Source organism: Onychomys torridus, chromosome 5 (assembly GCF_903995425.1).
Source record: "Onychomys torridus chromosome 5, mOncTor1.1, whole genome shotgun sequence".
NCBI classification, from domain to species: domain Eukaryota; kingdom Metazoa; phylum Chordata; class Mammalia; order Rodentia; family Cricetidae; genus Onychomys; species Onychomys torridus.
Window position 1 is genome coordinate 16456216 of NC_050447.1, and position 22563 is coordinate 16478778.

A 22563-nucleotide genomic window follows, 5' to 3' on the forward strand; every position below is an offset into this window, starting at 1 on the left:
GGGTGCATTGTTTTATATTAGCACCTCTGAGCCTTGCTTCTCCACAAACCAGCTTGGTTTGGGGTGGGTAACCTTGGGGAATCTGTGTGCACAGTTTAGGTCTGCTTTCAGCTCCAACACTGGATGGCTGTGTGATTTCAGGTGAGCCCTTACGTCTCTGAGCTTCATTTGTAGTGAGTGGTAGGCCTCCCTCAGCGGGATTTGGGAGAACACACAGCCCCATGTGTCTGGCATGTGGTAAATGTCAAAATGGTTTTACTGCTAAGATCCCTCATCTTCCTTCCAGACTCAGCCTGAGGCCACGGGGATGGGGTGGGGGGTTGTGGGTGGTATTTAGGTGGTGTTGGATAGGAACCTGCTGCCTACCTGTTTTGGATCTCTTCCTGGCTGGGCACACAGAGTGCTTTGCCTCCCAGGAAATAAAGGCTGGGGTGGACCACAAGGTGCCTAACTAAGATGAAGAACATGGTGTCAGGGCAGCAGACAGCAGGAGAAATCAATAAACTATAATTATCAACAATGTTTGCGGGGGTGGGGATGGGGACACACACAGATGAGGGGCAGGGGCTGCCGGAGGGAGAGCAGGAGGCACACACTGATGTGCAGGAGTGTTCGGCAAAATAAGCTAATGGAAAAAATAAGCTAAGGTATAGGCTGTCTGTCCTCCTGGTTGAGGGGCTTAGGGGGGCTGGAACACAAGGCCAGCATGGTCCTCACCTACACCACCCCTCCAGCTTATGAACACAGGAACAAAAGTAGAAGGCCCTGAACACAGTATCTAGAAAGGATGCTGCATAACTCTGATGCAAGGTCAGATTCGCTACCTACCATCCACTTACAACACCCAGTGGTATGAATTTAATCATGCTTAGATACTTAACCAATGGAGATCGTCATCATTAGGTTAAAACAGAACTTTGGCCTACCAGGTCATCACCACCCTGGAGGCTATGCCTCTAGCCACCATCGGCACTGGTTTGCTTTCCTGCCTGGAGCCCACCTGTGAGACTCTTGCCATACTAGTACCTGCTTGCTATTCCTGAATACTGCCAGCCTGGCACTCTGGGATTTTGCTTTTTTCCTAAGACTTCAGTTTTTTGTTTTTTTGCTTTTGCTTTTAAATAACAGTTTAATTTTATAGCAAAACGGAGAGACAGGCTTCCCATATACTCTAGCCTGGCATGTGACCTGATTGCTTTGAAAAAGCGACCCTTGCCCTGGTGGCCAACACTTGCCATTTGGATGTCATTCTTGAGGAGGAATTGCAGGATGCGTGGGATCCCTGGCCCCGCTTCTTCTCATTTAGTCTGGTTCTCTTTCCCAGCCTGCAAGCCATAGTGTTCAAGGGTGGTGGGGGCCGCAGGTCCTCTTGGGTCTATGAAAAAGCCTCCCAGGAATGTTCTTATAATTTTCGAGGACTACTCAGTGTCCAGGCAGACACCGTACCCATAATGTCCTCCCACCTTCTCCAGTGAGGGAGCTGAGGGAGATTCCCTTCCAAGACTCACAGTGAGGACAGAGAGCCAGAGTCTGATCAGGGGATCAAATTGAAGAGGACAAAAGGAAGAACTCCTGTAGAACTCCTGTGTTGGGAGTGTCCAGGGACAGTGGCTGCCACTGCCTCCCTCTGCCTGGACACCTTCCTTCTCTAGCTCCAGACTACAGGTTTTACAAAAGGGCCAGCTTTCTGGCTGGAACCGCATGGCTTTCCAGCTTCCTGGGAGGTTGAAGGCAGGATACAGCACAGCGCCAGGCTGGATCCATCTGGACCTGCTCAACCGCAGCAGCTCCTGCGCACCCCCTCAGTATTCTTTCACAGGCAGGCACTGTCCAGGGAACAGAAGGGAGGGGCCGTCTGCTCATTCATTCTGCCATGGCAGTGCTGGTGCGAACACCCTTCTTTGGGGCAAAATTCCTGTATATGCAAACGTCAGATGGGAAAGTCTGGTCTTTGAGCAGGCACACCGACTTAGACCCTAATCCCCCCCAGCTGCCCCGCCTTTTGGAAGGAGTATTAATTTCTACTTTGTTTCTATTTTTTTGTTTGGTTGGTTGCTTTTTTTTTTTTTTTTTTTTTTTTTTTTTTTTTTTTGTGACAGTGTTTCTCTGTGCAACAGTCCTGGCTGTCCTAGAACTCACTTTGTAGAACAGCCAGCCTCAAACTCAGAGATCCACCTGCCTCTGCCTCCCAAGTGCTGGGTTTGTGCCACCAAGGCCTGGCTCTGTTTCTATGTTTATGTTACTTCAACTTTGACCTTGGGCAAAGGCAGCTGGGAACTTCCTTTTGGATTTATCTTTGTTTTGTGTTTATGTTTCACACTGTAGAAAACTGCTAGGCAGCTTAATTTGGATACAAGGAACCAGATAGCAGAAACCTAACCTCCCCTGTGCACGCCCTGCACGGCTTTCCTCCTCTGAGCGCAGCCCTGATTTTCACTTACAAAGTTATTTTCCTACTTGATAAAGAATGACTAGAGAAAGGATGGTTAAAAAAAAAAAGTGGCCGGGCAGTGGTGGCGCCTTTAATCTTAGCACTTGGGAGGCAGAGGCAGGCAGATCTCTGTGAGTTCGAGGCCAGCCTTTTCTACAAAGTGAGTTCCAGGAAAGGTGCAAAGCCACAGAGAAACCCTGTAGTCCCACTAAGTGCTCTGATCCCTGTTGTTTTCATGCTTTGCTTTGGAGCCAGCCGGCAAAGGAGCTTGCTGGCATGGGTGGTGGGGGTCAATAGTCTGAGGAGAGGGAGGTCTGGAAAGCTGAAACCTGCATGCCCAGTAGAAGACCAGCCAGCCACCTGCTTTTTTTTTTTTTTTTTTTTGGTTTTTCGAGACAGGGTTTCTCTGTGTAGCTTGCTGCAAATTGCTTTTCTCTTTGGACTGTTAAATTTTTCTCCCATCTTGCTGGCACATTTTTATTCTCTTCCTCACATTTCAATGTGTGTTTTTAAATATGTGCGTGAGGGTCATTTGCTTAGTATCTGTAGCGCTTCCTCCTCTCCCCTGTCAAGATTTTGTATCTCTGCCTAAAAATCAGGGATTTCTGTGCATGCTTGGTCCGCTGTGCTGCCTTCTTCCTGGCTCATCTTACGGTCCATGCCCCTCTCTGACCTCCTCCCACTGTGGGCAGTCTCCTGAAGGGCACATCTAGGTGTGTTTGATACAAAGTTTTAAGCTTGTCCCAGGTTTCAAGACTGTTTCTCTGGAAATGCTCCCTGTCTGTTAACATGGACGGAGTCCCTGCTCTCTGGGCTGATTTATGGTTGTATTAGGGAAAACTCTACCTGGGATATAAAATACAGTGTCGCATGCCTGGGTCCGATCTTAGGCGCTATCGGTGATTGCAAGTGCGTTTTATAACCCTGTGCCAAATCGAAATCAAGGTGATTTGTGCATCAATCTCCCGGATAAAATCAAGGCATGCCCTATTGCAGTCTGACCTTCCTAGTGCCTTTGCTGGTGCGGCTTGCCCATGCACTTTGGACAGTTACCAGAGATGACCAGAATTGTATCACCAGCTGTATCAAAAGGCTTGACTGCTCACCCTGGAGTCCCCAGAGGAGGAGGCTCCTGAGGGCTTTGTTGCATGAAGATGCTGCAGGCAGCTCCTAGAGCCTTCTCATAGGAACTTTCAAAGCAACCCTGACCTCCTCTGCTATTCTAGGAAATGGACTCTTACGATAAGCTGGCAGAACTGTGTCCCAGAGAAAGCTGGCATGCCACAGGCTCTCTCTGCCTTGTACATAACCCCAAGAGCTCGACTGATGTCGGGCCAGAGAAGTCACCCACTTTTAAAATGAGCAGGGACAAGAAAATCACTTCTTTTACTCTGTCCTCCGCCACTGTCAACCATTGGTCCTTCTTGTAATTGTCGGGACTTTGAGAAATACCTGAGTCCCTCTGTGAAGTTCCAGCCCTAGCTGCGCTCTCCATGATACAGTCCAAGTCTGGCAGGGTGACGGCAGTTTTGAACAGATCGTGGAAATTGTAGATTTTTAGGAAGTGAAGTTTCTTCATGCTGCTACTGGTCAGAGGGGGTGTTTAGGATATATGTTTTTCAGTTAGGTTTTTGTAACTATTATCTGAGTTTCTCAACTTATATTTAACACAAACTTTTTTTTTTTGAGCAGAGGATCCAAACTTATTTTTAAGGTAATTTCACCTCTTTTGATTTCATAGCCTTTCATAGCCTAGGGAGGAGCTCAGTTGTCTACAAGTGCCACAGTCTGCTTTGTGAAACCCCTTTAAGATATGTTAATGGATGGGATGATTATTAAGATAAATGCCTTGTGTAGGAAACCGGACTTAATTATAATATCTACAATCAGTCACCGGTCAGCCTAGAAGTTATAATTTATTGCTCCCTAATTTGCCTTTATTACCAAAGGTATTTAACTTAAAGGGATTATATTTTTTTTAAAAAAGCCTGATTTGAATGGTGAGCGTTTAGCAAACTTAAAAACTATTTCTTTCAAACTTTTATAAACTCCTCCTCACATCTAATTTTAGGAACTAATATACCAGCATGAGAGAGTCATTTATACTTGTTGATTTAAAAAAAAAAAATGGGAAAACTACTTTATCAGAAGAAGCGATGAAGGCTTTTCTTCCAGACCCACATTTTTGGAACGCCCCGTAAACTTTTACAATAGATTCAAGTCTGAGTGGTGGGAATATGGTGTTTGCCTGGCTGGTGAGGTGTCTATTAAACAGAGTACCTAATGCTCTTCCTCGTAGATGATAATCCCCTCCCCCCAGTCCAAAAGGGAGCAGCATGTACCAGTGCTGTGGCTTTTTATAGGGCTTGCTCCACACAGCTCCACTGGCCTTCTAGACAAAGGACTCTGCATTCTCTCCCCTGACCCCCTGCACTGACAGGACTCTGGGGTCCTTGACCACACAGGCATGGCTTCCTTGCATCTCTTTGTCTCTGAATTAGTGTGGGTGTTAAAGGGGCCTTGGCCCCCATGTGGGGTGGCAATGTCTACTCCCCTGCCTCCCAGGAACCTTTAATAAATGCAGTTGTACTTTGACTCGCTGTGTGTTAGTCTGAAATATATCCCCAGGGAAGAGACATGGGGGATGTCAGAGACTTTCCTCCTGAGATGCAGGTACCACTGTCCCAGGGTGATGTCAGTATTGTCTGCATGGATAAAGCTCCCACATTCCCACATCTTGTGGCCAAGATCATCCTTGAGCCATTTGGATGGGACTTTAGAACTCACTAGAAGCAGCGCTCTGAATGCTGTTGTCTCCACTCTGCCTTCCCAGGTCAGAAATGAGGTGGCGTGTGTGTGTGTGTGTGTGTGTGTGTGTGTGTGTGTGTGTGTGTGTGTGTGTGTGTGGTTTCTGTAAGAGTGCAGCAGTCTGAGGGTCACTTGAATACTCGTTCATGGGATGGAAACTGACTTCTCTTATTGAGGTAGAATTGAGAGTAAAGATGGGCCAACCTTTGAAGATGAGGCCTCAAACCACCCAGTGTGTTTGCAGGCTGTTAGGCTAGGAGAGCTCTGATAGACAGACTGATGTCAAGCAAATGAGATATTTCCTGGTCGGTCCTGCAAGGGCTTCTCGCCAGGAAATTCTGCTGAGCAGCGGTGTGACCACAGCGGTGTGACCACAGCTGTGTGCAATGCAGTGAGGGGCACACTAGATGCCAACAACTAAGGGACGGATCACTACCTAGAAGAGATGGTCCCAATGTCACCAGAAACCAGCAACGGCGGGGCTGCTGGTTAGGCACTGGTGTGCTGCAGATGACACTCACCTTCACACCAGAGTTCTGTGTGTATATTAATACCGAAGCCTGGTCCAGAACCCTTTGCTGTGTCAAGGATCAAGGCACTTACTCTTCCGAAGCTCCGGAGACTCAGAGCGCCACCTCCCTTCGAGAATTAGACCCACAGTTCCAAAGTGGCCCACAGTGCACAGCTGGCCCCAGCTGGAGAGGTGATCCAAGGAGCAGTTGCGGGGATCTTCGTTTCCATCAGGCCAGTTTCAGGCTATACTGAGGATCACAGCTTCACTTGGCTCTCTCTCCCTTCTCTCTCATTGCCCTCTCTCTTAGGCATGACCTCAGCTACTTCCAGGTACTCAGCTTCCTGTCTCGGGCCCCACCCCCCACTCCCCTCAAGTCTCAGACCTCAGGAGCAGAGATTTTCTGAAGCAAAAAAACCTAATCTCTAGTCTCCCTCACCCCGCCCCCTCAGCAAGCCTACCCCCAGATCCTGAAGCGTTTGTAAATCTGATTTCTTCCTTGTTTCAGGTCCACTTTCCAGGTTCATTTATTATCATCCATGGGTCTGAGTTACAAAACTCTAGCCACACCGAAGATGTCACAATTCCTTACTCAGCAACTGTGTTTAAAAGTCACACCCAAGCCGGGCAGTAGTGGCTCACGTCTTTAATCCCAGTACGTGGGAGGCAGAGGCAGGTGGATCTCTGTGAGTTCAAGGCCAGCCTGGTCTCTAAAGTGAGTTCCAGGAAAGGTGCAAAGCTACACAGAGAAACCCTGTCACCAAAAGCAAAACAAATAAACAAATAAACAAACAAAAGTCACGCCCAGCCTCTGGGAGGCAAGATGCTATGACATTTGCCTAGGACCAGACCTAGGTTTAGCCCTGATTGGTACTTGGCTCCTATGTAGTACTGGGTGAGAGAGCAAGTCCAGCACTACCCTCACCCAGCTGGTGGACTAAACCTAGGCGATCTAATCCTGAGTCCCTGCTCTTAACCTCTAGCCTATATAAGGATGCAACGGTGCCAATATGTTTGTCCTAGTTCTTGGCTACTCAAAGTGGGAGCGGAGAGGGTGATTCTCTATTATGTGTCTCTTTGTTGTTTTCTGAGACAGAGTTGCTTTGTAGCCTAGGCTGGCCTAGAACTCTTGATCCCCTTGCTCCAGCCTGGACCACGGACAGGTGCCACCAAGGCTAGCCAATGATTGCCCCTTAATGCGCTGGTGAATAGGATGACTATGATGATGGTGACAGGGTTGAGAAAAGCCTTGCACACACAGGTTTGAACTGCAGCTGAGTGGTAGGGAACTTGTCTGCTGTGCAGAGGGCCCCCTCTTCATTCTCTAAGAACCCAGTCCCCAAAGAACCCAGATTGAAGCAAAACAAAACCTTCAACCAGCAGAAGATGGTAGACGAGTGACTTCCGGATTCTTCCCCAAATGCTTCTACTGATGCAAAAAGCAAAACCAAACAAAAATCATCTGAATCCTAGAATTAACCCCAGTAGGTCTTAGAGTGAGGTCACTCCATGAACCTGAGATGCCAGTCTTGGGTATATCATGTCAAGATAAAGTAGAAAGAGATCCTGACTGGACCTGCTTAGTACTCTACCTGGAATAAAAGGGGTCTAGTGGGTGTCTGGGGAGAGGAAGGCCTTGTGTCATGGGAGAGGACTTTGGAGGTCTCCAGAAGGAAGTAGTGTATGGCTCCCGCTTCCTATTATTCAAGCTCTTTCCCAGGAGTTGGTGGGAAAGGCTTGCCATAATGTCCTGGGCTCCTGCAGACAGAGGTCTGCTCCACCAATGCAGGGGTTGGCTGCCACTCCTCAAAGAATCAGATCTTTGGCATCCCAGGCTCCTCTCCTGTCCCCACATCCTGTGTTCACATATTTGACCTAACTGAAAGACAGCTCCAGAAGCAAATGCCCATGAGAACAGGGGTTTTAGTTTCTCTTCTTTATTACTGTTTCCACAGTGACTGGAATAGTCCTTAGCCCACACTAGATATTAAGAAAAATATTGTTGGGAAAATTAATCTTGTCAGGAACCCAGAGGCTTTAAGATGTATCTGCTCTGTTCTGTGGCTGAACAAAGCTGCGGACTTTGCTAATCTAGTTGGCTCTTGATGCCAGTTCTGCCTTTCAAAACAGAACAATGTCAGTTGACTCTACTGTAGCTTTGAAATGTAAAAGCTATGAAACTGATTAAAAAAAAAGGGACAGTTTTCGGAAGTTGAGCTGATTTTAGAATTCACAGGAGATAGTGTTTCTAGAAAATATGCTACAGACATGCTTTTTTAGAATTTTCAAACCATCTTTCCAATTAGCTCTTGGGTTGAGAAGTTAAAAAGAAACCAGTTGGAAATGAGTGATACCCCATACCAGCACCTTCCGAATGTGGCTAAAGTAATATCCAAAGGGCAGCTTATAGCCTCCATGTGCTCCTCAAACAGGGCACGGAAAACAGGATGAACCAAACATTCCACTCGAAAGGGCAGAGAACAAGCACCAGTACCCCACCCCTGAGACAAACACACATGCACGCATGCATGCACATAGAGAAGAAAGACAAACTTCACCCAAACTTTTTTGTAGCTAGGTCATGGCAGTGAGATATATCTCTAGCAGGGTATTTTCTGAACATTGTCACCAACTAGCACATTTTCTGCTAGTCAATAGCTGCCACCCTGCAGAAGATGAATTCTTGTGAAAGGCATGGCCACTCAGGATTACCCTAATCATGCTTTACTTTATCTAGGGCGTTCTGGGAAAGCATTAGTGGAAGAAGATGGAGGGTGTGGCTTGATGGGGTGGTCCGAGAGAGAACAGAGCTCGTTCTGGTCCTTTCTGGGTGTGATGATTAATCTCAAGTGTCATCTTGGTGAAATCTAGAATCCTCTGGGAGCTGGGTCTCTGAGGGGGATTATCTTGATTAGGCTAACTGATGTAGGAAGACCCACCCACTGTGGGTGAACCATTCCTGAGCTAGGATCCCAGACTCTATAAAAAAGAGAAGGCAGCTGAGCATGAACAGTCATTGTTCTGCTTTTCTGATTGTGCTGGACTGAGTGTCCTTGAACTGTGAGCCAGAACAAACCCTTTCTCCTACAGCTTGCTTTTGTCAGGACATTTTATCTCAGCAACAGGAAAAGAGAGGAAGACACTGGGTGATGTGACCTGTATGATATTGTAGCAAAACTGATGGAACCTGGAGCCTGTGTGTGCAGGCAGGATTCTAAGTCACCAGCAGGAAAGGCAAAGGGGAGCTGGCTTTCTCTTCTGCCTGCTTGGGGGTAGTGATTCTGATAATCAGTAGAGACCAGAATATCTCTTCTGAGATAGTGAGTAGAGCCCCTTAGCCCTGGCTGGAGCCGAGACTTCCTCTGTTTATCTCTCTCAACAGGTCCAGACTCTGGGATCCAGTTTAGAGCAACTCAGAGAGAAGGCCAAACCCTTTTCTGTCACACCATCTCTGGTCAAGGTGCTGGTCTGGCCTTCCCTACTGCCAAGGAGAAATACCTAGGACACAGGAAGACTTTAAGGCCCAGACTTCAGCTTACCCGAGGCTACTGGTCCAGACCACCATCAACTGAGCATCAGGCCCTGGGTGTCCATGGGGTTCGCCCCGAGGGTAGGTGCTCAGATGGAGGCTCCCCTGACTTGCTGGCCACTTGGAGCCTTGTTAGGTTCAGTTTGGTTGGTTAGGTTTTTGATAAAATGATAATGGGTACCTCCACAGATTGGGGTGGTAAAGGTTTATGCAAACGCAAACTATACCAGAATGACCTATGATCAGCCTTTTGTGCCATTTTTCATACTGAAAACAAAATAAGCAGAGGCCATGATACCCCATTTCAGAAGGGAGCTTAAGTATATAATTTTGAGTCCTATGAAATTGTCAATATTTGATCATTTCTCAACCTATAAAAACAGCAGTTTCACGCAAGTCAGCCCAGTAAAGCACTGTCTGCTGATTCTTCTTTTTAGAGACTTCGAGCCTGTCCTAACTATGAATTGTTCTGTTGTCCCCCTCTATCTAGTTCCACAGAGCAGCAAGAAGACACACAACTGGAGCTTTCTTCCCCCTGTATTATTTTCTTCGCTGCACACCTACAATTTATTCAATATCCAACTCTGCACAGCGCTGTAGGGGCGAGTTCTGCTAACCAGAAATCCCCTACAGAAGATCACAGCTTTGTTCATTTTTGCGTTCAGCTCGTCAATTGATTTGATAATTGCCTGGGAGACATATACAGGCATACAGACACACAAAACAAATGTCGGGCCACAGGCTTTTCCCTCGACAGTGGGATGAAGATGTTTTACTTACTGGAACTCAGATGTCACCTGGAAGAATAAGAGGAGGTACTGGGGAAAAAGAGAGAAAGGAATGGAGACGGCATGGTGTGGGAGGCAGGTGGTCCCCCTTGGTTACCAAGTGTGATGACTCTCTGAATATGACAATAAATCACGGCAGGAATCAATCTGTCGGGAGGCTACTGCTCCATGCTGATAATGCATCAATCAATATTTAATGTTTACACTTTAATTAATCCACACACGGGAAGCATTCTTTCAGTGACAAAAATAAAGGGATGAGAAATAAAACACCTTTTATATCAAGGAGCTGCGAGTGCACGGCCTGTCTGGGTGGCTTTGATTGGAGCTGTCATTGATCACTGGGAGCCTCTCTAGCCTTCTGGTCACATTTGGATAGCAAGCCAATGTGGGGGAGGGGCCCAGGGTGTCAGTATTCGGCCTGGGAATATGGTGACATCCTCAGAACTGCTGTATGGATTCTGGCAATGGCAGCACAGAATCAGAGGCAGTATTGGATTCTAAGCATTGGTGTCATCTCCCAGAAAAGACTGCTGTCTGCAGATGACAATCTGTTGCTTGGAGCCTAACGGCCCCCTCCCCTGATGATGGCGAGAAGAAACCATGCCTTCTTCGCTACCTACATGGCTGTCTCTCAAACTCTAGTGAAAGCAGGGTGAGCCCCAGAGGCATTTTCTTTTCTGATTTGAAGAGTACCAGGATAGTGTTAGATACACAGATCCCCAAATCAACCACTGGGACCATGGCTTGACATTCCTAGACATTCAGCCCACCAGTGTGCTCTACTGCCCAGCCCGTATCAAGGGCTGCTTTAAAAATGCCATGCCCAGCATTAGCTATGGTTCACCTGGCTGAGTGGTTGCCCATGGCTCTGAGGCTGCAAGGTGGCCTCACTCTGCCTTTTGCACTCACCTGCTGAGACACTTTATGGAAGGTTTTGAACTGCCTTTAGAGAGCTGACCATCAGTGTCTTCTGCTTGGGTCACCAAGTGTCTTCTGGGCCTTAAAAGCCAATGGATGGCAAAGGGCACACCTCTGGTTGTGTTTGAGAAGAGGGCTTGAGAAATATTGCGGGATCTTGACCCTTGATACACCCTAAGTATTCATTGGAACAGCAAGGTTAAGTTTACAGGTATAAAAAAGCAGTATTCAGGGCCGTGCGGTGGTGGCACATGTCTTTAATCCCAGAACTCGGGAGGCAGAGGCAGGCCTGTGAGTTCGAGGCCAGCCTGGTCTCCAAAGCGAGTTCCAGGAAAGGTGCAAAGCTACACAGAGAAACCCTGCCTTGAAACAAAACAAAACAAACAAACAAACAAAAAGCAGTAGTCGGGACTGGGTGCATTCAGGTTCATGCTGCAGCATGAAAAAGGCCCTGGTTCCAGTGCTAGCATACATAGCAGTATTTAGAAGAAACATCAGTGAGGTAGATCACTGAATCTACCCTGAGAAAAAAAGACAAAGAAATAATAGGATAAATGGGTAGATCACTGAATCTACTCTAAAAAGAAAAAGGAGAAGATATAAAAATGACAAAAGGTAGACTACTGAATCTATTATGAAAAGAAAAGATAGGATAAGTAATGAAAAATTTTTGTCTGAGTTTTATCAAATGTTACTGGACTGGACATTATTATAGATAATGGAGTTTTTCACCTGAATCTGTCAAATGTTAATAGACTACACATCATTAATGTAATCTTGACTGTGTATATTGTATATACTTATTGGATATGATTTTTCTTGTATTAGTTATAAACTTTTTTTAATTTTAGACAAAAACAGGGGAAATGTGGTGGGTATTGTGTTCCCTGAAATATTGTGTGTTCCCCGAAATAAACATATCTGGGGGCAGAGAACAGACAGCCACTAGAACAGAGCCAGAAATGGTGGCTAGAAAATGGGAAGAGTAAGCCATAACAGAAGTTGGGTGGTGGTGGTACACACCTTTAATCCCAGCACTTGGGAGACAGAGCTAGCCAGATCTCTGAGTTCAAGGCCACTTTAGAAACAGCTAAGCATGGTGACCCACGCCTTTAATCCCAGGGAGTGGGGGCAGAAAGAAAAAGGTATATAAGGCGTGAGGACCAGGAACTAGGGGGGAAAAAGCATGTAGTTAGTTAAGCCTTGGAGCAACACAGTTCAGCTGAGATTCATGTGGAGGAGGACTCAGAAGCTTCCAGCCTGGGGAAACAGGATCACCTGAGGAACTAGCAACGTGAGATAGCTGTGGCTTGTTCTGCTTCTCTGATCGTCCAGCAGTCACCCCAATAACTGGCCTCGGGTTTGAGTTTTATTAACAAGACTCTTTAAGATTCATGTTACACATCAGAGCCATGATTTGGGTTACCCCAAAAACAGATCCCAAGAGAGGAGTTTGAGGAGGCAGGTGAAGGCATTTGCTGTCAAGCTCAACAATCCAAGTTTGATCCCTAGGACCTGCACTGTGGAAGAAGAGAGCCAACTCCTAATGTTGTTCCTTGACCCCCACAGGAGTGCTGTGGCGAGCACTCTACCACATGTATGCACACATATGCACAGAAAATGAGTCAATGAAACTTAATATGAAAAGAATGTGAGAAGAAGGAAAGTGGCCAAGGAAAGAGGAGCCTTTGCTGTGGGGGTTGGGGTGCAGTCAGGACAGAACATTCATTTCAAGCCTTGTCTGTCAGACAGGACAAGGGAGCCAGTGTGCACCCAGTCACCTCAGGCTTGCAGCTGATGACTGCATCTAGGGGTGTTGAAGACCTACCTTCTCCTGCTCCTCAGGCCAGAAGCTCCAGCAGAGTCATTTTCTCCTTCCAGAAACATCAGTGGCCAAGTTCAATGTCAAATGTGGCTGCCACACCAGGGCAGATGAGTAATGACTGGCATCCACTGATTGTGAAGTGTTTGAAAACAACTCCAAATGCTTTTAGGCCCAACTGTTTCAATTGCTTTTTCCCATCATATCCATCAATCCAGCCACGTTATTTCTATCCATGATGGAAGAAGGTGCTGTCAGAGCACGTATGTCAGTCTATGTTATGCTGTTGTGACAACGTACCAGAGTCTGGGGGCTTCACAGAGATTGACTGGCCCGAGTTCTAAAGGTCTGAGAGTGTGGAGTTGATATGTGAATGGTTCTGGTGAAAATCTAATAGATAGCATCAAGACACATGCAAGCTGGGCATGGGGCTCAGGCCTGTAATCCCAGTGCTTGGGACACTGAAGATCACTACAATTGTAAAGTCAGCCTGGGTTTACATAGTGAGCTCTAGGCTAGCCTGGGCTATAGAGTGAGACCCTATCTCAGAACAAAATTCAAAATAAAATAAAAACCCAATTTAAAAAAAACAACAAAAAACAAAAACCCACAAACCAAACAAACCCTCACAGCCCTCCAAAACCAACCAACCAAAAACCAAACCAAATCAACCAACCATCTGGTCAACTAGCTAACCAACCAACTGGAGCTATATAGAAGTTGCCTGTGAGTGTGAAGGAATGCACTCCCAAGGGAGAAAAAAAAAATTTCCTGGTAAAGACCTAGTTACCTGTCCCCATCCCCTAATGCCTCTAGGCTCCACCTGACACCACCATAACCTGCTTCTAGAATGTGACCTTTTGGGGGTCAAGTCATGAAGCATAAAGCCCCTAAACGGGGCTATGATTGAACTTCCTAGGGCAAGGTATTCACTGAGACACAGAGACTGGGGCTGTTAGAGTGGCCAGTATATCCACACCATTTTCTTTATTTCGAGACCGAGTTTCTCTGTGTAGTTTTGGAGCCTGTCCTGGATCTCACTCTGTAGATCAGGCTGGTCTTGAACTCACAGAGTTCCGTCTGCCTCTGTTTCCTGAGTGCTGGGATTAAAGTCCTGTGCCACCGCTGCCCATTTCTTTTTTTTTAATCTCATCATTTTAAAATCGTTTCTTCTCTTTTCCCCTTTGTTTCTGCCAGCCTTGATTGTCTCTGAGCCAAGCAAACTCTCACATGACTCAGTTCTTACACATTTATATAAAGTCTACTTTATAATGCAGGAACCATATTGTACCCCACTAGCCCAAACCAGCAGAATAAAGATGATTCATATAGAACACAAACTACAGTCATCCAATGCAGACATAATTCATTTCCCTTCTTTTCTATATTTAACTGCATGTTACCCTCCCAAGTTCCCCTGCAGCTTACTCCGTTTACTTCCCTAGCATGCATCATTGACCATCTTTCTAATTGGATGGGTAGAATTGAAACCCTTTAAAGCCGCTGTTACAGGAAGCTTGTCTTGTCTTCATCATTTTGAGTCTTAGAGACTGTTAAGGAGTCTTTGGATACAAATGGTAGCTTGGGTTTTGCTAACAAGTGAAGAAAAGGAACCAAGGGAGGGCTGCTGGCTGGCCCACAGCATCTCTGGTTACCTTAGTAAAAGCGCACTGAGTACCTGCTGTGTGGCAGGCTCTTGGTATAACCAGAAGCCCTATGGTGTAAACTCACTGTCTAGTCAGTGTTTTCAATTCTTGCATCCCTTAGCAACAAGGTGAAATACTTTCCTCATCTACACACTCTTTACATTGTGCAAAAATCTCCTAGGAGCATTTTAATCCAATTATTTGCAACTGGAGGTGACTTTGCTTCCTAGAAGGCACTTGGCAGAGTCTGGAGTTGGGGTGGAAAAGAGCCACAGATCTCTTGAGTAGAGATAGAAGAACTCCAGCATAGCCTACAGTCACTTGGTGACTTCCCACAATATTGTGTTCTCTGCTTCAAATTCTCCACAGTGTCATATTTCAGAATCTCTGTTTTGATCCCTGTTTCCTTCCTGGGGTGGCACTGCCAACCTTAACCCAAACATCCATCAAAAAGAACAGGGATGCTGAAGATTATTAGTCCCATGAAGCCTTGTAGCTCTATCCTTTGGTACCCACCCATCTCTGCCAGTGCTCAGAGATGGGTACCAAAGGGTAGAGCTACACACACACACACACACACACACACACACACACACACACACACACACACACACATCTTTCAAGGTTCTTCCCTGGAGGCTGACACTGAGCCAAGATGCCTGACCCGAGCTGTTTTTATTGGAGCCATGGGCAGATTGCCGCAAGAAGAGAGAGCCTGAAGTCTAGAGTTTGGCTGTTTTTGGAGCTGAGTGTTACCTCCTGAAGCAGAATTAACCCTACAGACAGATTCCCTAAGTGAGTTCCCTGTTGGCCAGATTTAGAATCCCCATGGCGGTTTTTTGTCTCCCTGCTCTATCCCTAGGGTTTTAGCACACTTATCAGGACTGGACACTATATTCCTTCTGCCCCTCTGTCTGAGAATTGACAGAGTATGGCATGACCTGAACAAGTACTACATAGGCTCTACACACCAGAGAGCAGGTGGCCTTGTGCTGGCCTTCACTGGTAGGTGTGTTCACCAGGCTCTCATCCCCCTGTTAAATGCCTGGGAGAAGCAGTTCAAAAGGAGGAAGGATGGCTTTGGGCTCATAGTTTTATAGGTCTGACTGAGCCACTGTCACTGGCTCCATTGTCACAGGAAGTGGAAACAGAGCATGAGAGTGACAGGGAATGTGCCGAGCTGAGATGTCCACTCAAGATGGCTGGGAAGAGGTGTGGGGGGGAGATAGTGAGAGGACAATCTTAAAGGCGTGCAGTGGCCCACTTCCCTCCGCTATACCTCACTTCTTCAAAGGTACCATTACTTCCCAAAGTAGCATCACCAGCCAGTGACCAAACCTTAACCACAGGAGCCTGGGGACAATTTCCTATCCAAACCATGGCTGAGCTGGTTAGGTCTTCCTAAATATACTTAAGTCACATGTGTGTGTTGTTCTAAAGATTTTTGTCATGTCTACGAACTTCTTAGACTCTTATGTGCTTAATATTTTCCTTCTGATTCACTAAATTTATTTTATACATTTTTTTTGGAAAGTGAATTTTTATTCACTCATAGGTCGAAATCAGTTTTCACAAAAGGAGATAATAGAAAAACAAGCATAATGGAAACAAATCTTCCTATTAAATTCTAGGTGAAGGCTGCCAGTCCTTGAAGGGTCCAGGCATTGTGTACATTCTTTACCTGTATTCAGGAGGAAGACCCAGAAGGTCCAAAAGCTCAGGACCATCCTTAGCTACACTGAGGCCAGCCTTGGATTCAGAAGGCCCATCTATTTAAAAAAAAAAAAAGTCTAGCACAGAAGAGGCAAACATGGGGCAGGAGGCCTCCCCTGAGATTCTGGAAAGGCAGTACCAGTATTACCGGAGTTCCAGATCTCTGCCCCTTTCCATGTTTCTGGGTGATCCTACTGGAGGCTGCCAGTTAATCTTCTGTCTCTTTAGTTCCCAGGGAGCCAGGCATTTCAATCACCCTTTAATGTGTACACAGGCACACAGCTGGTCAGGCAGTGAGAGCATTGGAGTGTGCTGGTTAGCTCATCTGGCTCCCCACGGTGAGATTCTCCTGCCCTCTGGCCCAGGGTGTGTACTGCAGCTAAAATTCACTCATAGATATGGCTGGGGATGTGCTACAGTTCTTGCCTGGCATGGAACCCTGGGTTCAGCTCCAGCACTGAAACAAAATAATAAAAACACCCTAAAAATGTGCCTTGGTTGCAGCAGCCAAACCCATACAGAAAGCAGCCTTTAAGGGGCCTATACAATTCATGTGTATATTTCCACAGCCAAGCTGTCTCACAGCCACAGCAAAAAGCCACGTTTCTTCTCTGACTGCAGTGTCCAATTCTGTCTTTACATACTAAAAAAAATCAAAAAAGGGAAAAGATAAATCCTAATCCTATTTTGCATTGAAGTCTCAGTTTTTTAAAGTTTTTTAAAATGGTAATTGAAAGAAAACTCCCTGCAGAATTGCTATGAAGTGGTACTTCAAAAAAGTAGATTCAAGATATAGATGATTTTAACTACAGCATTTCTAGAATAATAAAAATGAGTCCTAGGAGACTAGTGGGAAAATGTCTAACTTTCTTACTTAATAAGTCTGATTTGCCTTTCCTTAATAAGGGCTATGCTTTTTTTTTTTTCCATGATGCCAGAGTTGAGGGTCTGTGTGGTCTTTATCATTCCTAGAAAAAAAAAAATTATCATGCAAAGTAGACTGCTGCCTCAATAGCCAGACAATTAAGTAACTTTGAGAATCTGTGAACAAGCGTTAAATGATGGTATTGCTCTTTCCTCCTATGCATTGTGTGGAAGTCAGCCCTGCTCACACCTCTCATGCTGAATCAGAACAAGAGACTGAATGACTGAGTCAAAAACAAAACAGATTTAAAATTCTGAAATTAGAGTAAGCCATTTTCTGTGTTGAAATCTCCAAGAAAGAATCTGATTTTGGACTAGACTCTCTTAGAAATGGAGCGTCAGAGGTGAGCTATGAGTTCCCTTTCTGTGGTGCAGTGACATTGATGACCAGAAGAAGTTGCCATGTCTTTTCGGTTACCCACATGGCTCTCTCAAACTCTAGGCACTCCATAAGACCTATCTACAATGTCTTTTTCTGTTGGTAACAAAAAAATGAAATGTTGGTGGTGGCCCATGCCTTTAATCCCAGCATTCAGGAGGCAGGGATAGGCACATCTCTGTGAGTTTGAGGCCAGCCTGGCCTACACAGCAAGTTTCAGGACAGCCAGGGCTACACAGAGAAAGCCTGTCTCAACTGCCCCCCCCCCCCAAGAAAAGAAAGAAAATTAAATTTAGGGCTACTTTACAGGGTGACAGTATTGGGGGAAGATTAAATTATTTTTGCCCCAAAATACACTCTGAGTATTAATGGGCCACTGTATAAACTTCTTACAAAAGGGGGCTCTGAGTTGTGCTAGGATGTTAGCAAGATTAGGATATTATGTCTAGATAGTAGTAGTTAGGCTGTTTTGAAAGATTTGATGAAGAGTTCTTCTAAATTGGCTTTTAAGATATAGGGTTAATTCCACCTAATGTACTGGACAAGGAAGGACAAACCCACTTACTCCTAGGATAACAACCTAATACCTAGAGGACATTTAGATGCTGTGGTACTTTGAATGTAATTGGCTCCCATAAGCTCATAGGGGGTGGCACAATTAATAGGAGGTGTGGCTTTGTTCAAGTAGGTGTGGCCTTGTTGGAGGAAGTGTGTCACTGTGGGAGTGGGTTCTGAGGTCCCCTATGCTCAAGCTATGCTTCATGTAGACAACTCCTTCCTGTTGCCTGCAGATCAAGATGTAGGACTCTCAGCTCCTTCTCTAGCACCATGTTTGCCTGCATGCTGCCATGTCCTGCCATGATGACAGTGGACTAAACCCCTGAAACTGTAAGTCACCCCAATTAAATGTTTTCCTTCATAAGTATTGCATGGTCATGGTGTCTCTTCACAGCAATAGAAACCTTCACTAAGGCAGATGACCATTTATTACAACCCATGAATATTCCACTTGATATTGATTGTAATGTCACCATACTACTTAGATAGGGGTACATGGAGGAGTTGGAGATGGAGTCTTCTGGATTTTCAGTTGAGAGTTTTTTCTGGGTTAACCATCTAGGATATCAATCTGCCTCGACAGCTGTGCAAAGGCAAATTGCTCTAAAGCCATCATTCACCCACCCATGTGCCCTGTATCTATCTAAAATATTAATGGTTCTTTCTCTTTGGGCATTCTCTTAGGTCCTAGGGTTCTGAGAGGGACAGATGGTATCTGTGTCATCAAGAAGCAGGCAGTTATGGAATGCAATGCCTTCTTACAGTAAATCTCCCTACAGTAAATATGCTCAGACTCATTTGGGACCTGGGAGACTATGTGTTGAAAACAGATGGGAATCAGATGGATACACAGCCATTCTGACACCTGTGGTGTCTTGGAGCAAAGGAGTATCAGTCCTTCCTTTTCAAGATTATTGGCGGGGGTTAGAGAGATGGTTGAGGGCTGGAGAAATGGCTCAGCAGTTAAGAGCACTGGCTGCTCTTCCAGAGGTCCTGAGTTCAATTCCCAGCAACCACATGGCAGCTCACAGCTGTCTGTAATTCCTGTTCCAGGAAATCTGATGCCGTCAGATAGACATGCATGCAGAAAAAACATCAATGTACACAAAATAAGAATAAATAACTTATTAAAACAATATTATTGGCTACTGTTCTTTTACCTTTGTGCTTCAGCTTTAGAAGCAGTATCTGTGGAAGGCATAGGTGCTGTACTTTTCCCGGAGGGGAGGAGCAATCTCACTGTTCCATTCTTGGCTCTAGGATTTGAGTCTTCTCTTTTTTCTTGTTCATTTGACTAAAGGTTTGCCAGGTTGGTTGATCTCTTCAAATAACCAACCTTTGACTTCACTGATTTTTCTGTTATTTTTTTTAAGCTGGGATTCATTCATTTCCCCATAATCTTTCTTCCTTTCTCGTGTCACTTTGGTTTCATCTGCTCTTTCTCCAGTTTCTCAAGATAGACCTTTAAGTCATCCATTTTTAGATATTCTTGTAAGATATTAAAAAAAAAATTATGTGTGTGGGTACTTGCCTGCATGTATGTGTGTGTACCACGTATGTGCCCAAGGAAGACAGAGGGTATTGGATTCCTTGGAATTGCAGCTGGAATTGGAATTGGTTGTGGGTACTGGGAACTGAACCTGAATCCTTTGCAAGAGCTGGGCCATCTCTCCATCCCCGGGATCATTAAAAAATATTTTTGTTCTTTATTTTAAGTTGTATTTCTTTATGGGTAGGCTTGAGTACATAGATATACAGGAGGTTGTCAGTCATCACGTGGTGTTGTGAAGCAAAGCAAGAGAAGCGTCTTTAGCTACCAAGTCATCTCTCTCCAGCCCTATACCTTTTTAAAGAGCTGTTTATAACTACCAAGTTCCCTGTTAGCAGTGTTAGCTCTACCCAGTTAGTTTTTGTGGATTGCAGACTCAATTCATCTCTATTCGTCTCTAAGTGTTTTCATATTTCCCTCATGGTTTGTTTGTTGGCCATTGTTTAGTGGGGAGAGGGTTGATTTCTAAACATACATGGCTTGTTCAGGTCTGTTTTGTTTCTTCTTTTTAAAGGCATTTCATCAGAGTCAAAGAACAGTCTGTGCGTCATTTCAATCTTTTCAGAAGCTCTGCGATCCAATATAGGAGCCGTCACATGGTGTACCTTGGTGAATACTGCGTGTCTGCTTGAGAATAACGTGTCTTGTGCCATCTTGGGGTGGAGAGTTTTGTATAGATGTCTGTCAGGGATAGTGGTTCAGAGTGTTTTCTGTGTCTCCTAGCTCCTTGTAGATCTTCTGCTTAAATTCTTTTTACACAATGTATAGTGACATCATTATTAATTATTCAATAATACCAGTGACATTATTATTAATAACTATTAATTAGTAATAATTACTTTGTGACATTATTATTTAAGTAATTAAATAACAATAATGTTATTATTTTTAGCTGTCCTCAGATTTATTGAACACATTATAGAACAGATTCAAATAGTTCCATGTGGTATTTTGAAACTCATCCCAACTGTAGGCTGAGTGACCTGCAGATGGGAGAGGCTGTGGAAGTCTAGAAGTTTCAGCATTTCCTTAGTGTCAGAATGCACCTCAGAGGTCTCCTGACCCAGGGCTGAGGCCTCAGGAACATATTTATTCCTGTATAATAATTAGCCTTCCCTGTCTCGGCCCCTTTTGCAACTTGATAGAACTAGTGCTCCCAGAACCTCTCTGAATCGGCTTCATTGGTGGGGTGACGTCACCTGCCAGGGATCACGGCGCTCTCTGTGCACACACGGCTGTTGGTGTGGAAGGCCTTAACCAAGTGTGTGTAGTACTTCTTGATGATGATCCAGGCTGCCTTCTTCATAGTGTTGGTGTAACTTCAAAGCCTTGGTGTGGATGTGACTCATGTTGGCAGATCCTGGTGAAAGAGAAACATAGATATAATTATTAATATTATAAATAATTAGCTGGGCGGCAATGGTGCATGCCTTTAATCCCAGCAATTGGGAGGCAGAGCCAGGCAGATGTCTGTGAGTTCGAGGCCAGCCTGGTCTACAGAGCGAGATCCAGGATAGGCACTAAAACTACACAGAGAAACCTTGTCTCGAAAAACCAAAATAAATTATATATATGAATTATATATAATATAAATATTATAATATATATTATAAATATATAAAAATATTATTATTATTACATTGTTTTCTCTTCAATTTTGTCAGTTGTTGCTTTGTACATTTTAGGCTCTCTTTTGGGGTTCATATATGTTTATAGTTGTGTTTTCTTTTATTTTTATTACAAAGGTCCTCCTTGTGTCTATGGACTGCCTGCCTTAGTCTGTGAATGATGCTGTCACCTCTGGCAACTGTATCCTAATGCACAAGCGCATCCATGATCCTCAGCACTAACGGCTTGCTCCATGGCTTTCTGAACCAATCACTTAAGCTCCGTATACAACAGCATTCAGAACTTACTCTGAAGTTCATAGCCCCAAGAAGAGCCTCTGTCTTTAGTGTTTTCCCTTAGTGCTCGTGCTGGGTGACCTCTCTTAGCACCCCAGGCCAGATAGTTGAAGCAATTTTAGGCTTTAGTTCTCCTAAACTAGCACTGTTTGTTCAAAATGAAGTATTGGAGAGAGTCTCTTATAAAATGAGAACCCTTATACAGCTTTAAATATATCCAACTTTGTTTTATCCAATAAGTAATTTTAGGGAAAAATAACCTAGTATTCAAGCATACATGGTCTCCAGCTGAATACGCAGTTTTTATTCTACATCATAAAAATTCAGCTAGCACATACAATGGCATGCATACTCCTCTGGCTTCCTGGTCTTTTGAACCTGCCCAGCCCAGGGCCCTAGATCTGACCAGTGAAGTCTTGGTGAGTAGCTCATGGGGCTCTGTTAGATATGTTAAGTCAGTAGCTTGGCACCTGAGGGACATTGGCTGGGTTTGCTGTTCTTTCCTCCATTCAGCACTGTCAGGTAACCACCAGGGGCTCCTCAGAAGCAAGAGAAGCATAGTTTTGTTTTTCATAAGATTCATTGTTTTCCAGACATCAAGGATGTTGGGTCATTTGGTCTGGCGTCATCATCCTGGGCCTATTGATATGGGTCACTGGCTCTGTACCATTTAGAAGCATTTTCAGAGATATGTTTTTAGAAGAAGAACCCATTTTTATAACCAGATTTCACACACACACACACACACACACACACACACACACACACACACACACGTGCGCGCATCCACATGGCACCTAATATTCTCCCTGGAGTCTGGAATCTTAGGAGTGACAGAGACCAAGTTGTTCTCTCAGCACAAATCTAATGAATGCATTCATGTGGAAATGTGGCTGGGACCAAGGATACAAGCTTGTTTTTCTTTTAATGTGCGCATCCAAACATGACTGAGAAAGGCATGTTTTGGAAAGCCAGACTGTCTGGCTTGAAAACACGTTGAAAGTAACAGTTCTGGCAGCACTATCAACTGTGTGCTGTGTTCAGACTTCCTAGCTGCTGTCTCTTGGTCTCTTCCTTCTT

At 45.0% G+C, this 22563-nt stretch overlaps 1 long non-coding RNA gene and 1 pseudogene across 1 annotated transcript in view; one reads left to right on the forward strand and one right to left on the reverse strand.

Annotated features, from left to right (window-relative positions):
* The window catches only part of LOC118583795, a 47589-nt gene extending 37234 nt beyond the window's left edge, over positions 1-10355 (forward strand). The window contains exons 2-3 of the long non-coding RNA XR_004944976.1: positions 9133-9360; positions 9770-10355. This is a non-coding gene — a long non-coding RNA (uncharacterized LOC118583795). The remainder of the gene's footprint in view (positions 1-9132; positions 9361-9769) is intronic.
* A 10153-nt stretch (positions 10356-20508) lies between these two features.
* On the reverse strand, positions 20509-20885 carry LOC118584817 (annotated as a pseudogene).
* Positions 20886-22563: the final 1678 nt, after the last annotated feature.